The sequence below is a fragment of the Manis pentadactyla genome, chromosome 16 (genome assembly GCF_030020395.1).
Source record: "Manis pentadactyla isolate mManPen7 chromosome 16, mManPen7.hap1, whole genome shotgun sequence".
NCBI lineage: Eukaryota > Metazoa > Chordata > Mammalia > Pholidota > Manidae > Manis > Manis pentadactyla.
In genome coordinates this window covers 6,678,658-6,693,220 of record NC_080034.1, presented here as the reverse complement: position 1 = coordinate 6,693,220, position 14,563 = coordinate 6,678,658, and the positions used below count along the sequence as shown (strand labels likewise).

General features: G+C 39.8%; 1 long non-coding RNA gene across 1 annotated transcript in view; it reads left to right on the top strand.

Annotated features, from left to right (window-relative positions):
* Positions 1-13,893, top strand: part of LOC130681300 (uncharacterized) — a 65,149-nt gene extending 51,256 nt beyond the window's left edge. The window contains exons 2-4 of the long non-coding RNA XR_008994342.1: positions 6,489-6,659; positions 8,601-8,831; positions 12,671-13,893. This is a non-coding gene — a long non-coding RNA (uncharacterized LOC130681300). The remainder of the gene's footprint in view (positions 1-6,488; positions 6,660-8,600; positions 8,832-12,670) is intronic.
* Positions 13,894-14,563: the final 670 nt, after the last annotated feature.

Below are 14,563 nucleotides of genomic sequence, written 5' to 3'. Positions count from 1 at the left end.
AGAGGTGAAAGGATCAAGGGAAGAAAATGACTATTTATGAAGCTTTCTATTCCCAGCAAGGAGCTCAGAACAGCTCTGAATGAAATCCTAAAGGCAGGGAATACAGTCAGACAAGTCAGACAAAATTTATATCATAAATAATGTCTCCTAAAATTCATCTTCTAAGTTAGAGGTCTTGTGTCACACATATGTGTGTATCTGCATGTATATATATATATATATTTAATTTTCATTATTCTCAGTAGTTATGTTTTATAGGTTGCTGTGGATGCTGACTTAGTGAATACTGAACCGATGTTTCAGGGGAATACAGGGCTAGGTTCTTGTGAGCTTCTGGTTACATTTTTGTTGACTGATCAATACGCAGCCTTGTTTTATGTGTTTTCTATTGAGACCCCTTATTTAGTGTATATTATTGGTTCATTAACAGTGAATTCAGGGCCCAAAGCATTAACACTCATGCCCTGAATGAAGCTTACCTGCCACACGTATTTTCCCTGTATGGTACCTTCTAGTCCTTTTATACATAGGTGCACTAGATGACACTTCAGCACTCCTAGTGGTGTCCATTTTAAACAGGGACATCACCAAGAAAAAGCACAAAAATGTGAAAAACGTGGCACTAAATAGAGCATGAAGGGCATTTATGTAGAGTATGAGAGCTGAAGCAAGAAGGCAGACTAATCTTCAACCTCAGCATCTCAGATGTCTTTGCCACCCTGCTCATGTCTGTGCAAGAGGGCAAAGTGCGGGAGTAGTTCGCCATTACAATACATTTTAGAGAGGAGCTCAATTCACATGAAAAATTCTTGAATAATGAGGATTGACTATATACATATACACAGATTAGTTTTGCTAATGTTTGCATTAGTGCAATGTGGTGAAAACTCTTTTTGTTTTGACACTTTCTTTGCATCATTTTCCAAGAACGATGATTGATAAGGATTGCCATAAACACATAGTCAGAAGGATGCCTTCCATGTCTCCTTGGATACTGACATTTTCTTTTTTCTAATCAAAGTACATAGTGTCAAGCAATTAGAGAAAGGATAGCCAGAAAGTGTCAGTTCCATCAGCAAATGCACAGAGTGTGCCTGTGGGTGGGACAGAAATCAAAGACTCACATAAATTTTTTCCAACAGAAAATGGGAACATACTGATTTTGGAGCCCTCATCCATAACTACTGAGGATATAATGCATCAGAAGACAACTTGCTTTTTAACTTAGTGGTTATTTTTTTCTTTTGAAATACAAATATGATTTCATCCTCTATAAATCATAAAAGCTTGAGTTGGTCATTTTTTAAAGCTCTGTAAAAAGGAAATTGCATCATAATAGTAGTCTTCAGATAAATAAGAACTACTCATTCTCTAATGTCAGCATCTGAACCACAAATTGGATTTCAAGACCTTATATTGTTATTTTCACATCATTAGGAAGTGATGAAAAAAAAATTCAGAATGATCCAAATGAAAAAAGAGAAAGTTAACCTAGAAAACTACATATTCAATTGTTTTTATCATATGGAAAAATCCTTAGGAAGAAGTGTTAGCGGAAATGTAATTTTGACTTGTAAATTTGCAAATTAAAGCCGACAAAGAGCGTTAAGGGCAAACCTGGTTCACTGTGGTTGGAAATGATCATCTCTGTTTCCACTTGAGTAGAAAGTTTGTATGTGAGGCATGGTCTGCCGAGCAGCGCACTGAGTGTGGGGAGAGGGGGTTTCAGCGTCGCTTGGCCACTGACTAGTGGGGTTGAGTGTTTAGTTCCTCAGGTTTTGGTTTTCTCTGCAGTGAAGTGTGGGGTTTGGACTACGTGTTCTCTAATATCTCTCTTAGCCCTGGAATTTTTTGAGGCTGTAGTACAAAACACCTATAGCAGACATTTGTTTATTTGAATTCCAGAATATTGCTCAAGAATTTATTATGGATAAAATGTACTTAGTAATCCTAAAAAAGCTATCACATGGCCATCACATAATTTATCATAAAACTTAGGCAGTTTTGAGAGAGATGCTAAAATAATTAAAATACATAAGCTTTTGAGATATATAATATTCATTGGCAAACATAGTTTTTATTATATTGGTGGACCTACAAAATTGTTCTTTCCAAAAACTTCAAAAGCTATGTTCAAAAACAATTCTTTTTAAAAAGTAACATTTTATAAGTAAAAGCAATATAAAACAATTCTTCATATTGCCTATTTTCATTTTAAAAATAGTAGTAAGTAGTATAGTTACTCCTGGTCCATATTCAGGAACTTTAATCAGTTCTTTTTCCAAGTCCATATCTATTGCTAACAATATGTCACTGGTATTTTTCCAGTGGTTGTATTTTTTATTGCAACGTGGTCTTCTCTTTTTTTCATGAAATTGCATGAAGTCTTGCTCAAAATTACATTTTGTGATTAATAAATCTGAAAAGTTTTCTTTACATTAGATTTTTCTCTGTATAATCTTAATTGAGAAAATATTTTCTTCACAGATACTAAGTTACCTAGAAAGTTCACAGAAAATTCTTGTTGGATATAGGATATTCTCATTTCCAAATTTCTTATTGAAATGTGTAAATACTTCAGTCCAAATATTTTCACATATACTGTTTTTTATTTTAAACTTTTATTTACGTACTTCAGCAAGTGTTTTTATAAGAAAGTAATCAAAGTAGAGAGCTGTCTCTATAATTCCTTTTGCTTTTTGCCAAATTTAGATGCTGTGCAATCATAATATACATGTACCCAGTGGAATACAGAAACTATGTCAAAAGATTTCTTCCATGTCAAGATACTCCAAAGAGAAATTATAAAGTTTCAAAATCAAATTTTGAGCACTTTTGAGTCATCATCATTTAATTGGTTCAATTCCTCCTGTGCTTTTGTAGGGATAAAATTTGTTGTCTTCCAGTTACAACCTTGGTTTTCAATAAGTGCAATTCACTGAAATCTTTAAATGTCATTTTTTTGGTACTCCATTTGTTGAATTATTTGATGAAAAAGTCACAAATTTTGAAATTTTGAACACTGTGCAATAGAAATGTAAAGGACTCATTTATAAAATGTTTCATTTGAATCGTAGGGTACCTGGATTTATAGAATAATGCTTGATGGTTCCAAACATTTTAAAATCTGATTTATGACAAGTAACAGAAAATAAAAATGCTTTTTGCCATGCAGAAGAAATTCTTTTTGTAGTCAGCATCTACTTTGTAACAAAGTTTTGAGATATACTCTGTGAAACTATACAGAAATGTAGTAAAATTTGACTAGTTTCTATTTAAGTTGACAGAAACTTGTTTGAGCACAATTGTGAATTATGTATGCACTGCAGTCTACCCTAGGCATATTTTTGTTATTTTTGTTTCTTAGTAAAAGAATAGCATTTGTACCCTTATACTCTGCTCCGGCAAACTTAATATTTGTACAATCACTGCAAAAATCAAGGAGTTTTTTGTTTTGTGTCGAACTTTTTAAATGAATTTACAACAGCATTTATAATAATAATGCAGTAATTTTATTTTCAACAGAATGAATTTCCAAATATATTGCTTTTGCTCCAATAATAACACTGAATTTTTTTGTAGACCTATAATGATTGTCTGTCTGTGGTAGTTTTCCCTCTGCCAGTGGAGTTGAGACGTTAACAGTAATTGTTTCAATTATCTGTGTGTGTATTTTTTTTAAGAAAACTTGGAATCTAAAATGCACAATATGCACAAATTTAATTTGGAATAGTCCTTTCGATTTCACAGAAAAAAGGCATGTTTCTAGAGAAATACGTAGCCATATCTTTTACACCACCAGTCGTGGCTCACCTGGCTGGCATGCCAACTTCCGTTTTCCTCCTGTCATCACCTAGATGAGGAGTGACTAGTCTCTAGCCACGCCTGCCCAGTGAGATAGGGTCTTATCAGTAAGTACCGTGCAAACTGTCCTAGAAAGTGATGTGTTAGTTCTTCACATCAGGAAAGAGTTGAGAAAAAAAGATGGTAGATTCTGGACCCCTAAGAGGTTTTTGCGTTCTTTGTGGGTATCTCACACTCAGCCAGAGAAGAGAGACCCAGGCAAGAATTAGGATTGCCAGGTGGAGTATCCTCAGATCCATTAAAGTTTATTTTAATGTTATCATCAGTAATCATACTAGGTTAAAAGAGAATCTAGGACAAATAATCAAATAGAATGTCAGGACTCTAACCTTAAGCCAGGAAAACTGGCCTACATGGTTACCTTAAAATGACTGCGTTTGTAGGAACTTGACCTTATTGGAAGTTTGGGAACTATGGCAACTCTTAAAAGCAGTTCTTTAACATTTTGCTTTTTGAACTCTGTTTTTATGTGATGCCTGAGCATAGTCACAGGCAGAACAAATGAAACAAGTTGCAGGGTCTTGTTCTTACAAGATTGATGTGAGAATCGTATGTGTAGGAAAGAGTTAGTTACTTATGCCTCTCAGGTTTTTAATAAATATTATTTACTTTCAACCGTTCTATGTTGCTGGCCAGCTTTCTTTAATTGCTAGCAATTGATTCATTTATACCAATCACATTAGCATATCATATCCTAAATATATCACCATACACTTAGCAACAAGAGGCAAGACCAAAGTTAACCAGATGTGGACCTTACATCCTGGAAGGAGAGAGAAAACATTTATGCACATTTATTTACACATGAGCACCTGCACACCTTAGTACCTGTCCCATTGATATTCTATTTCCCATACTCATATCTTCATTCCTACTGCCAACCACCTCCCTTATGGTCTCTCTGCACTTGACTGCCTTCCCTCCCCTGATGTGTATTCTCCACCCACCTCGACCACCCAATCCCGTGGCCTTGCCTATAAGTCTGAACCAATAATGACCAAGTAAATCCAAGATCTTGCCTTCTATCCATCTGGCTTACTTATTCTAGAACTTATACACCCACAATTTTCTAACCTCTCCAGGAGCCCCATCCCTCTGACTCTCTTTTTCACCACACAGCCAGATTCCCTCCCTAACCACACTGAGGTCCTTGAGTCCATGTTCCGTCACTGTAATCACTTTCTTGTTCACGGTCGTTCTCCTGTTTCACTTCACTCTATCAACCCAGGAAAGCCCCCACCTTAGACTCAACTTGCTGGAGAAAATAACTCTTCCCAATGGTCTCACATTAAATTAACGATCACAAATCCCAGATGGCCTCTAGCTCTTGCTTGCAGTTCTTCATCCTACTAAATCTCCCTTCCCACCTTCTAAAAAAGTTATTCTACCTTCTCCTCACACCACTCCCAACTCTGACCCATGACCTCAGACCACACATCACTGACATGCTGTGAACACACTGACGAGACCCACCGCATCTCAGCACCGTCTTCAGACGTGCCTGCATCTATTCCAAGATACTGGCTTTACCTCCCGTTAAGAGTCTGTGATCCTATCGGAGGACACACACTACCACTGTCTACTCAGAACTTTGCTCATGGAATTATGATATCTTGCCCCCTTTTTAACTTCAATTTCTCCCTATTCTAATGATATATGAAAATGCTTAATGTCTTTTATCTACGAGAAAAAAACCACTTGTTTTAAATCCTTCATCATTCTTTATCTCTACACTTCATAGAAAAAAGCTTCTCATAAAGATTGATAATTCATTTGTTTCCCTTTTTTCCCCCTAAATTCTTTCTTTATTTTATTCCAATCAGGATTTTTTTTACCAATCCACAAAATTACCCATTTCCAAGATGACCAGTGGCTTCTATCTGTCCTGGCGAACCCACTGGTCATGCTCTGTCCCCCTTCTATGTGCTTGTCCAGCGATCTGTGACACGGGAAGCCTCTCCCTCTTGAAACATTTTCCCTTCTCAGCCAACAGCCCAGCCTCCGGGATCCCTGTCCTCTCCACATACTGCTCTTCACTCTCCCACACGGGTGGCTTGTTCTTGGCCAGATCTCAGAATCAGAAGTGCCTCTCAGCTCAGTTCTGAGCTCTCTTCCTTCCCTGTGACACAGGACTCTTGACCTTACATCAGAGTCACTGGGGGCATTTGTCAAACACCGAGTGCTGGGACCCACCCCTCAGAGCTTCTGGTTTTGTGGATCAGGGGTGGGGCCCGAGGTTTTGCATTAATAACTCATTTCCGGGTGATGGCTGCCACTTCTGGCCCAGAGACCACTCTTTGAGGACTCGTGGTTTAGAGAGTCAGTTAAGCCAAACACTTTGGAATTGGCCTGGCCTTCAGTCATGCTTCCATCTTAGATTATCTGCGTAACTCTTGGCAAATTATTTAGCCTTTATTTTCCTCCATATGCTCATTTGTAAAATAAAGACAGTACGAGTTGCTAGCTGAAGTGTGGTGAGAATTAGATGGCATAATCACCTGACTATAATACTTTTCTGCTTATACTTTTATCTTCCTAAAACTGATTTTCTGAGAAGTAGCAGGGGTGTGTTTAAGATACATATCAGGCCAGAATCACATTCCTTCCCCATCTTGCTGTTCCAGTGCCCCCAGAACAACTGTCCTGCCCCATTCCGGATCACCGCCTCCTTGACGCACCGGGCACCAACTGTGCCGACCTTTCTTGCTCTGGGAGATGTCCCGCCACCCTTCACTGCGTGACACACTTCTCTAACATTCAGTGGCTCGGAGCAACAGTCATCTTACCATCTGAAGGTCTGTGAGTCAGGAATTTTAACGGAGCTTGGCTGGGTCATCCCTCTCCTGTCTATGATGTATTTAGCTGGCCCCTGGCCTGGGAGGTCAAAATAACCTCTTCCCTATGTGTGGACCCAGAATGTAGGCAGGACAGCGGTGCCCAGCGGGCCTCTCTCCATCTGCCTGTCCTGGTGTGTCAGGTCTTCTCCCAGGAGGGCTGACAGAGGTTCCACATCTGCCAGGGGCTACAGGCAACCGGGCGGAAGCTGCCAGTTCTCCGAGAAACGAGCCCAGAGCTGGCACGGCCTCCCTTCTAACACACTCTTTCAATCAGAGCAGTGGCAAGCCTGCCCAGTTCAAGGGGAGGGAAACTAGATGCCACCTTGCAATGGCACAGTGTCCAGGAATTTGCCGCTTTCTTTAATCCACGGTGGGAGCACCCAGGACCATTCCGGCGAAGCACCGTTCACGTCTGTTCCTTCCTCCGGGAAAGCGGCCTCAGATCTTTCCGTGGCTGAGTTCAGATCTCAGCTCGGCCACCACCCTCTCATTACAGAGAGGTGTTTCTGACTCCCTTACCTGGATGCACTTCCGCCCGCCATCATTTGGGACGCCATCACCTGTTTTATTTTCTTCTGAAATTACCTTATTTACGATCTGCTGTCTCCCACTAGAATATCAACTCTGCAAGAGCAGAAACTTTTTCTTTCAACACTGTGGTTCCAGAGCCCATGATGGAGCTTGATATATAGAATTTTCTCAGTGAATATTTTCTGAATGAATAAATTAATTATGACCATATAATTCACTCATAGACATATAAAGGGAAACTTATAACTACCATAGAAGTCGTTTTGGCATTATAGGTATTACAGGTGTGCTCTCTGCTCTGAAATTTTCTGAGTATAAGGTGTTTTTATTTTTTTCTCAAGATCGATTTATTTTTTGATTACAAATAAAAATGACCTATCAAGTGAGAAGGTGGGACCTTTTTCTTCATTATATGTTTGAGAGGCATTCATTTGAATGGCGTTTTTAACTAAAATTACTTATTGCTTGGGGGATAAGGGATCCTTGGGGAAACCACACAGTTTTTTACTCTATCCAAAAATAATGTCATAAATTTCAAACCAAATTAAAATTAATATTAAGAACCACCTCTACCTAGAAGGTGTTCAAATTTATTCTGGCTGTATTGAAGAAAACTTAGTTTCAATAAAGAAACTCAGTCTTTCAGTATAATAAGTAGTTCTTAAAAAGCAGTATGAATTAAAGAGACTGGAAAATGGCTTCATGTTTTTACAATATAAACAAGCATTTGATGACTTCTGAGAAAATGAATTAAGATTTCATAGAACCAGAAATGTTTGAAAAACATTTTAAGTTGCTTAGTCCAACGTGCATCTGATTTCACCTTTCCTTTAGTACATCCAACATTTTCAAGATTTTCTAAACAACCAAGTAATATTTTGAGAGTAAATTTATAAGTAGGAATATTTTTTTAAGTTCAAGACCAAACATTGGTAAACAGAGAGATAAATCATTTTTTACTCTGTGATATAGCCAAAGTTATGGCAAAACACTAACCTTTTGTGAGTTTGTTAAATAAAGAGATTCAAGGTTGGTTTTTTTGCTCCTGTAGTGGATTTTTCCTTCACTTATCCAATTTGTACTGCATTATAAGTGCTCATAGTACTCTGCCTAAGTACTCAACAGTACTCTACCTATGTACTCAGTTGTACTCTGCCTAAGTACTCAGTAGTATTCTGCCTTGCAGCTGGGACTCTGATCTGCACATAATTGAGATTCAGTACATATTAATTCAACTGAATAAGTATAAAAGTACTGCAAAGTCTTTAATGTGCTTGTAACAAAACTTATCTATATGCTTGGAAAAATACTGGACAATGTAGCATGAAAACATGCCTATTTACTTTATGTTTCCCATTTTTCCCTCAGTCTTTATTCCTTTGGATAAGGAAAGGACGATAAAGTAAAAAGGTGTGAATGCAGGAATTGTAGGGACAAACACAGAATACGGGAAGAGGAAAACTGAAGCTAAGTGGAATACAAGAAAGTTGGTGATGGGCTTCGGTTGTAAAATACAGCTAGATCGTTCACGCCCTCTAAGAGTTAATGTTCTTCACATCTGTGTTTACAGTTTCCTGTTTTGCAAATGAAGAAACTGAGGTAAGTGTTCCATGAACATCTTTCTGCCTGGTGCACTCATGTCATGATTCTTTAGTGTGCTGGTCTTTACTATTGCAGAATTATAAGGCCCCCAAGAAGAGAATGCCATGCAGTCATCATGGACAGATCGTGTTAATTTTGGTTTATTAATTATTGATATATGGACTGGCTTGCTTAGGCTACAGTATTTAATAGTGTTCAGTTCCCTAGGAAAAGCAAAATAGATACAGTGGTCTCTGTCTTAAACAGTTGGCAGTCTAGTAAGGAAGTACAGATCAATATATAGATAATAGATAACACAGGACATGTCTGTGGACCAACTGGACAGTTAGCATGGAGATTTATCTGTTTTGGGCATTATGGTGTATGTAGCACTAAGGGACTCAACTAAGAGGAGAGTGCAGTAGGGAGATATGGGGTACAAGATGTTAGAGTAAGTGGGGATATATTGAAGAAAGAGGCGAAATTGAGAGTGAGAAAAAGTCACTATGACCCCAGAAAATGAGCACTGAAAGAGGCTTTAATAGGCTTATAACAAATGTTCACTGCCCACCATCTCAGTTTTGGCAGATCGTAAGATCTCAGAGTTAGAGGGGAAATGAGTCATCTTATCCTTTCATTTCTCTGATCTCATAAAACATTCTCAGCAAATAGATATGTGGCGGTATTTGTTTGCTAGGGCTGCCACACGAAGTCCCACAGACTGAGTCACTTAAACAATAGACATTTTTCTCGCATTTCCGGAGGCCGGCAGTCTGAGATCAAGCCATGGGTAGAGCTGGGTATTTTCTAAGGCTCCTCCTCTCCGTGGGTCATCTACAAGCCCCTCCGGGGTCTTTACGTGGTTTTTTTTTTGCCTGTTTGTCTGTCTCCTCATCGCCTCTTACAAGGACGCCTGTCATTTTGGATTTAGGGTCCACGCAAATGTCCTCATTTTACTTCTTTAAAGACCCTATTTCCAAATACAATTGCATTCTGAGGAACTGGGGGTAAGGATTTCCACACAGGAATTTGGGGAAGAAAGAAATTCAGCCCATTGTGCTAGTCCTAATTTCCTCATGGAGACCTTTAACCCTCGCACATGACCTCTAAACTTCCTCTGTGTAGCTCCTACTTAGTGAGTCCATCTCTGCCATTTCTCCAGTGTCTGTTTGGGAAAGGTGCTGTGCTAGACATGTCTATGGGCAGGAATTATTGTCATGAGGAAACAGAGTTTCATAGACCTGGGATAAAATATATTGAGATAAAAGCCGACTTAGAATTTAGATAAAAAATTCAGATCTGATTATGAATTACAGGGTATGCATTTTTTTTTTAAAGAACATGTCTAATACATTTTCCAGTGTGATAGACCTTCCTGTCTCCACTGAATCTTCTATTGCTTTGAGTGACTTTCATGTAAAGAAGTTCATTGATGTTTGGAACTTATCTCACGATGTGTTCAAATATGAGCAATAAAACAAACAAACAAAAACCCAAACCCTGCTTTTGCTCATACTGTTTTCTTTTGCAGGTTTATCTTAGGTTCTTCAAGTGGCATACTCAGCCTGGGTTGGAGTCATAGGTGCATTCACATGAATATATTTAGAACTTGGGTCAAACTCTCTCTCTTATTTTCTGATGTAGATAAGTAAGTCAATACTTAACTAATAGTCAACTATTTAATTTTCTCCTGACTCACTTCATTTTCTCTTGAGACCTTCAGTCTAAGTTTTTCCTCTTCCAGTTCCCCATTTTCCCTTCCTTTATGATTTGTCTTCCTTGACTAAGTTACCTTGATGTTTGACTTTAGCTTTAACATGAAAACCTCCTTTTGGGGGAGTCTGTGAGACAGATTTAAAACATGACATAAAACACTCCAAAAGAGATGAGCTCAATAATGTTCATTCAAGGACATGCTAGACACATAATCAAGCAACAGTGTCTTTTGGCTCACTGAGAAAAACAACCTGGAGCTTTGGTTTAAGTAAAATAAAATTTGCAGGCTAGCATCCGCCTAAATGCTGCACTATTACGCTGAGCAAAATAGAGTACGCATTACAACATTTCTCTCTTTAGATCTGTGTTGGCAAAATGCCGTTGAGATTAGAAAGAAGCAAATAGACTCATTTTCCATCATTAATTTGCCAACATTTTAATTATTGGAACAAATATTGGTAATTCGTACTGAATCACAAGGTCCAGATGAAAAGCATCACCACAATGCTGTAATACCCTTATACCCAGGGGAGAGCAGAAAGAGAGGCAATATTTTTGAGCATATAATATGAGCCACCCCTGAGCTAGGAAATTTCTAATACATTCATAATATGTTTTTACAGCATTATTGTAATCAGTAGCCCATAGTTTCTGTAAAGAGATGTTAAGTAATTTGCCCAAATCCTAGACATAACAGATGACACTGCTTTAATCTCCCTGGCTCCAAAGCCAGACCTTGTTCCATAAAACCAGTTACTTCCAATTTATTTTACAATTAATAAACCATTTTATTCTTTTCATCTGGACCTTGAAGCATCAGAACCTGAAATGACTTCAATCTAATATTCTTGGGTACGATTATTTACACCTTATTTATCAGTGAAGGTAATGCGAAAAATTCCAGCTATTTCCATAAAAAATGAATTACCGAGATGATTTTAGTGCAGATATGACAATAGTCTTGAGAGTTATTTCTATAATGTTCAGAAACTAAAGCAAAATTTATAATGGTATTGAAAAAGCTGTGCAAAAATTATAATAAATTACAGAGTAATTTACAGAATAAATAATTACAATTTATGGGGAATTGTCTATGCAACAGACAAACTGAAACTATTTTCTAAACTGAATGAGAATATTTCTCTTAAGACAGAAAACTAAGTCATGCCTAGGTAGCATTTGCTAAGTTGAGAATTTAGGACGAGATGATCTGAGCAAATGGCAGGGTTCCGCGTGGTTTCTGTGGCTCCTTCTTTCCTGAAAGAGGTTCCCTGGGCCACGGCTGGATTTCTTTTAAGTGCTGGGCAGCCAGGTCTGAGGAAGGCTTTTCTGTCCTGGAGTTAATAGATATGAGGTCATTGATTTCTTAGCCAAAAGCCAAGGTTATTTCCAAGACAGGAGAAAGAATCATGATTTTTTTCAAACTAATTATAAATCAGGGTCATAACTTTCTCAGTGGACTAAAGAGTTTCTATATTAAGTTTGTGATTACTTTCAAAAACAAAGCTAACATATGTCTTCCCCATATCTCAGTAAATTCATCCACCAAATGGGTATATTTCTGTAAGGAATGTCTTCTGATACTTAAAACTATTAAATGTAGAATTGCTGCAGGACCCATTAGGGATCAGTACTTAGAAATAAAAAATAGGGAAAGCAAGTAAGTTGGCAGAAAGAGAGGAGAAGACAGAAAGAAAGAGGTAACTGGTGAGTTTCAAGAGGACTTTATCTATGGAAATAAGATTTCTCTGTCCCAACAGGGATTTGCATGTTTTGCTTAAATATTATCTTTCTATGAAATTAAAACATTTTGCTATTTTCAGCAGCTATCTTCAGGACACCAAACAATTGGATAAGTTGGCTTCAGACTCATGAAAAATATTTAAAGGGACAGGAGGCAGGTAATACAGAGGTCAGTTTGGGGAATAATACTTCAGACTAATGAACAGTGTGATAGTCAGCTAACTTCACAGACAAGCCCAGGACGATCCTTGCTCAGGCAGAACCCTGACTGCGAAAGCTCCCTAAATCTAGTCTCAGCAAGAGGGGTGCACCCAGGGCCTGGAAGGGCACCCTGCAAGCACAGAGGCATGAGGTTCTTGAAGTGTCAGAACCTGAAATGACTTCAATCTAATTTTCAGGTGTGCAAGAGGCCAATGTAACATGAGCATTCCAAGAAATGGAAGAAGTGAGATGTGCTGCAGAATCCTGGATGGACTTTCAGCGTGTGATGGATACATGGAGAAGGGCAGCCAAGGAGCCGTTAAGTGAGGGCCAGAGACAGAGTCGGAACCTTGGCAGCCACCAAGCGGAAACATCAGCAGGTTTTGAAAAGTTTAGTCAAATCACAATGAAAGGATAACCTTGGTGAGAAGGCATCACTCATGACTGCCGAGGAACTGGGCTGGTCAGGTGGTGTACGTCTCAGTGGAGAGTGAGAAGGAGCATATCTGGGAGTTGTTTCCTGTGGCCTCTTATTTGTTTGGTTGTCATTCTGATCATTTCTCTGCTGAGGATCATCTTTCATGGCTCCCCGGCCTCTAAGTCAGAATGAGCCTCTTAGCGGGCGACTGTGAGCCCTCCACGACCTGCCGTCTCTGCTTGGCCTGCCGTCCCCTGTCTCACCTGCACCCTGTCGGTGCCCCTCCATCTTCCATAGCGCTGACCTTAGTCACTGTCCCCTGCGGCGCCCTGTCGCCGTCCGCCTCTGGACACTTCCTGCTCATAGCACTTCCTTCACTTACCACGTCTTTGTCTGTGTCTTTTTGCCTAAACCCTCACCATTTGAGACCTCTTTCACAAGATCTTCCTTGAATCTTCCCAGAGAAATTATCTTATCTCTTTTATTCAATGAAAGGCCAGTTTCTGATTAGAACACCTTTGGAGTGACCGCGCCGTATTTCCTACTGACAGACTCTAAAGCTGTCAGCCTTTGCAAATCAGCTGTCTTTTGCTTACTGCACAACTCGCCATGTTCATCTCTCCATCCCCAAAGGCATAATAAGCATGGCTGTCAGATTTTTGCTTCAGTTGATGTGGGAGATTTTTGGGTTAGGAGATGACAGTTCAAATTGAAGGAACAAGAAGCCATGGCCACTACTGTGGCTTTGATTTGTCACGCTGTAATGGCAGCATGTGGCAAAATGTTAAGGATGCCCGGTGATAGCAATGTTCCCAAACCCTTGGAAGACAGAATGGGACATACGTATGTATGTGTAATTTAAAAAATTTATCTTAACCTCTTTCTTGACATTTTATACAATAGAAGTGGTTGTTTTAAATGTAAAATGAGCTGAGCAATGCAGATTGACAGAGTATTATTCTGTGCCTATTTCTACCCCATAAACTCTTAACCTTTTTGAGGTTCCATTTCCTCAGCTGGCTTAGGAATAAAGGTATTGAGGCCGAGGTGTCCTCTGTGCTGCAGCTCCGCTTTCTAACTCCACTATTATCTTATATTCCAAACTAATACCAGTAACGATTTAGGGTTTATATCACCCTTTTCGGTTGGTATGTCATATACACACTCCCGTCTACCAGGCGAACTTGGTCAGAGGGGTTCGCTGAGGAGTATTGGGCTGGACGCATTTGAGGATGACCGCCAGGGCCTAACAGTCCCTGGGAGAGTACGGGCCACCGCTCGGCCCTCAAGGCACTGGCTGGAAGGGACACTCAGGTGCCAGGCTGCACCGAGGGACCCCTCCCTGTCCTGCGTCTCAGCTCAGGCCGCTGGAACCAGAGACAATCGGCTGGGGGCCTAAACAACAGGCGTTTATTTCTCACAGTTCTGGAGGCTGGACGTCCAAGATCAAGGCTCTGGCAGAGCCGGTCCTGCAGAGGACCCCGGCTGGCACACGGCCCCTTCGTATGTGCCTCCAGAGTGGGAGAGGGGGGACTCTGGCCTCTCTCCCTGTGAGAGCTGCCCTCAGGGCCCTCCGTGAACCTCACCTCCCAAAGGCCCACCTCCAAACGCCATGGCGCGGGGCTGGGGCTTCAGCACACACACTCCCAGGGGACGAAAGCGTTCAGTCCGT